Source organism: the organism of the source record quoted next, unplaced genomic scaffold (assembly GCF_019419815.1).
Source record: "Pyrus x bretschneideri cultivar Hongxiangsu unplaced genomic scaffold, Pyrus_bretschneideri_v1 Contig93, whole genome shotgun sequence".
In the NCBI taxonomy this organism is placed as follows: domain Eukaryota; kingdom Viridiplantae; phylum Streptophyta; class Magnoliopsida; order Rosales; family Rosaceae; genus Pyrus; species Pyrus x bretschneideri.
In genome coordinates this window covers 1,208,258-1,213,004 of record NW_025999835.1, presented here as the reverse complement: position 1 = coordinate 1,213,004, position 4,747 = coordinate 1,208,258, and the positions used below count along the sequence as shown (strand labels likewise).

The 4,747-nt window shown below is 36.3% G+C and overlaps 1 pseudogene; it reads right to left on the bottom strand.

The window, feature by feature from the left end:
- On the bottom strand, positions 1-1,511 carry LOC108868639 (annotated as a pseudogene).
- Positions 1,512-4,747: the final 3,236 nt, after the last annotated feature.

Genomic DNA, 4,747 nt, shown 5'->3' with positions numbered 1-4,747 from the left:
TTTTAGTGAAAATCTAACGATTCAAATGAAAAGAACATTAAAAATCCAACGATCTGCTGATTAAGAAGACCGTGGGTGGGGTGGGCTGGGCACACTGTATGGGTGGGGCCCTACCTCACCGTACTGCTGATTGAAAGGGCGCAACCCGTGCAGTTGTTTCAAGGGTTGCCAAATTTTGCCCAACTGCCTCCCATTTTTGGGTCCAAAGGTAATTGAACCTAATTGCCCTTGCAATTGAAGACCCGCTGGAGATGTTAAACAGCGTTTTGTCATATGATGGAGATTTTCTTTAAGAAATTAAATACTTTTTTGTATCTTTGAGCAATTAACTTTAGATATTCTTAAACCATAGAAGAAGAAAATCTTGGGTGTACACTCTCGTGTGTCTGCATCTCTCATCAAGTGACCTACACAAAGCAAATATTGAAATATAAGATAAATAAAACTCATATTTGGACAAAATTGAAGATGATAACAATATCAACATATATCTCATTTGACAAAAAAACAAAACAAAACAAAACAAAATAACAAATAGCTTCTTATACAAAACATCTATCTTTTTCTTAATTGAATTTATTTCACTAAATTCTCTAAGTTTGTGGATGAAGAACCATGTGAACCAGTGGCTTCTTCTGCCAATGTCTTCCACTCCATGGCCTTATTCTTCATTTTCTTCCCCTTCTCTCCCTCCATTAATTCTCTAACAAGCTTCTCCAATTCATCTCTCTTCACTTTATTAACAATCTCCATACCAATGCCCCATTCTTTGCAACTATAGTGGCAGTTTGTTTGCAAAGAATGGCCAACATAACATAGGCATGCCTGCTGACACACTCTTTGTCGTTGAATTCCAACCGCTCTGTGTTAAAAATCCTCCAACTGATGCGTGGTTAAGCACTTGCTCTTGCGGGCACCAACCTCCTATTAGACTTCTTCCGTTGGTTTCATCCACAAACTCAGGTGGTAAAATTGCCGATTCACCGATGACCAAGTCAGGCCTAATTACTCAAAAGAAAGTAAGCTTGCCATTTGCAAGACCCCAACCGAACTCCACAAGTTGTTCCGGTGTCATTACCGTTATGCTGCCGAAATTCACATAAACAACTGAGTTTGGCGCCTTAACATTAAGCCACCTGAGGCACTCAGTTTCTTCTCTCCATAGACTGTATCCCAAGGACTTCAAAGGGTGTTGTGGTATCTGATTGAGAAGTAATTGGAGAGGGCAATTGGCGTATACAGGTGGAGACATAGACGAGAGCATCCAAAACATCTGGCTCCAATGCATCATAAGTATGTACAGTGACTGCTGAGGCTTCATGAACTTGACCAATTACTTCAAGGACTCCAGTGAAAATTTCATCATTGGGATCTGTTGTTAAAAAGTTACTTGGGAGATCCCTTAAACGGATAATTTTCATTCCTGGAATCCAATCTATAACCTGGTCTAAAAATCCATTTACGAAACAACTCTCATCTGCACAATTAGCACCCACATGATACTTAAACATTAATTAAGGTTCATTAATATGCCTTATACTACTACTACTAAGTACCCTATATACGATATATGTTTTATGAAAGGTTTTATGGCATGTTAGGGTGGAAAAAATCTATTACTTATTATGCTATACGAGTTTTCTAAACCTAGGGGTTAGTACGTTAAAGATTAACTATTTTATTACAACTTATATATCAACTTGGTTCACTCATGTTTTGTTTTGCACCCCTTTTGGAATTAGTTTCGAGGCGTACAATCCCGGCGTCAAGGCACTCTCGCATCGTCATCATCAAGTCCTCTCGGTGTAGGACCCATCTCTTTGTTCATTCAATTTTATATTATTCCTTTTTAGTGTCTCATTTTAGTTGTATGATATGAACACGATCCACAATTGCATATTCATTATAATTAATTTACAAGTTTTATTTATGTCGGTTATTTGTTTCTAGTTCTCAAGCATCCTAATATGGTTTCGTCACCTTTGAGTGTCGGTCAGCACGTGTCTATCCTGGTGTTTGGAGAATATCAGGGTCAGGCGTGTCAGTACACAAAAATAAGTTTGAGGATACAAACTTGAATAGAGTAGACGTTTGAGGATACAAACTTGAATAGAGTAGTTTGATCAAATTCACTATTCATATAACTCTCACAAAAGGTGAAAATGTGTTTCGGAAGTTATACCTACGTAAACTCAAATGATATTCAAATACAATAAGACTTGTTTCTTTTAAAACTGTAACTGACCATCCACCTAATCAAATTGTCATACTCAAATTTTTAACCTTTGAGACAAGTAGACGAAGAACGTCCAAATTGATAAGAATCGGTACCCAAATTTTACGAAGACTAAACTGTCATTACATACATGTCCAATATAAATGGAGTAGCAAGTAAAAACATGAAGAAAGAACGGGCATAAGCAATCAAAATTATTTTTAGAAAAAGAAGAAAAGAAAGCCTTGTAAACTAGAGTTTCTTTGCTAAAATTACATGACAAGATGACAAGGCCGGCTGGTTCGAATCTTCAAACAGAATTCGTGATTATCAAAAAGCTTGTTGAGAATATTAATAAGATACTTGATAATGAAAGTTCAAATTTATCTCTTATCAAGAAAAGATTAAAGTTCAATTCTATCCCGGACCTTAAAGTAAATTTCAGGCCGTTTGGAAAATGTGTTTTCAAAACTAAAAACGGCTTTAGATTATTAGAAGTGCTTCTGACAATATTTGGTTTAAAAAAAAAAATTAGGAACATAGAAAAGCTTTTGGGTTACCTAAAAAACACTTGCAATTTTGTTAAAATTATTGATACGTTAATAGAGAAAATGGTCCCTGAGATTTGCATAACTCATCACTTTGGTCCCTGAGATTGAAAATCAATAGAAATGGTCCTTGAAATTGGCCACCATCCATCATTTTGATCATTTGGTTAAAAACTTTTTGGCGAATTTTCAAAGCTTCATAACTCAATCATGTTTTAACCAAATTTGACCCATAATATATCAAAATGAAGATAGAAAAGTGTAGAACAAGACTATACCATTTGGAAGCTCAATGGTTGCTGGAGATGGCCAAAAAATAGCCTCAAAGGTGACTGGTCCGCGAGAAAACTGGAAAACTCATTGGAAACTCGGCAAATTTTAAACGTTCATAACTTCTTCAATACTCAACGAAATTGAGTGATTCAAAACCAAAAATCATATTTCTCGACGAGATGAAGAGAATGGTACCTTTCTTGACTGATAATTCACCGTGGTTTGGCCAGAAAACGGCTTGAAAGTGGGTAACCATTTTCGAGTTAGCCACTTTCAACCAGTTTTTAGGCCAAACCACGACAAGTTATCCATGGAAAAAGATACCATTCTCTTTTTATCATCAAGAAGTATGATTTTTATTTTTGAATCACTCGATTTCTGATAGGAGCATATTCATGCGACTTAAATGGCTTGTTCTCGTGCATTTACGTTATGTTTCTTTAGTTATTTTAGTCCTTTATGCTTCTTTTGTGTGTTTTCAGGTTCTAAGGGCAAAGTATGCAAAATGGTGCATTTTGGAGTAGTTTGGGGCGTTAAATGGATTGCATATACTTGAAGCCAAGTAGATGGACGAAATTGAAGACCAAAGGATGCCCTTTGTACCAGAAATTCACACCAACACATCCCATTTCAGATTGCATTCCAATCATTCCAGCCAAGCCACATGCACTCCCTTTAATTTATTCAACCTAGCTGTCAAAGCACATGCACATTCACCCTAATCATTCACATACACAATCTGCCATCATTCACACATTCATTCCACATGCATTCCCTTCACAAATCAGCCACATGCACTTTGCCTTTCATCATTGCACCATAAATCAGCCACATGCACCCATAATCATTCAACCAACTTTGCACATGCATTCATCATCATAACCTAGCTGTCATTACCCTTTAATCACATGCATAAATCAGCCACATGCATCTCCCATCACCATTCCAGATTTCCACCAAGTTCCTAGCTGTCATATTCCCTCCTTTTCACCTATAAATAAGCATCCATTGCAGCCACAATTCATTCATTCCCATTCATTCTCATACATTCTTCCATTTCAGAAATTCATTCATTCAAACACACATCCACACCATCAAACTATCCTTAGACCTTGTGCTACAACGAAGAGGAGGAAAAGAGTGCCTAAACGTTCATACAATTCAAGTTTGAGTTGTTGGAATGTTTACGTGTTTCTTTTCCTCGATTACAATGTTTAATTTCAATTCTCTTTGTTTTGTACGTATGAGGAACTAAACCCCCCTTTGGCTAGGGGGGGATTCGAAATATATGTTTATGCTTGCATTTTGATTTGATTACTTCTAATTGCGTTTCATAAGTTGTGAATTCAATTTGTTTAACTATTTGATTGATAACCTATTTATGTATGCTTATTGAGAGTTCACGCTTAATTTTCATGCATGAATTTGACGCTAGAATATAAGTGAGTTTCACGTAATAGTTATGAACTTATATTCACAAGTAGTGGAGGTTGCTTATAAACAATCGCGTTAAACATATTCTTGGCATAAGTTTCATGCAATCATAGTAACGAATGCCTCGTCAACACTTACAGTTTTCATGTTGCTTAATGATTCTTGCTTGTATCTCTATTATGCAATTCATGTAGGGAACTTGTGAGGAATGCTTTGGGTTGTCGTATGCAATCATCCAATTCATTAACTTAAGGAAAACTTGACGGTTAATTTAAGC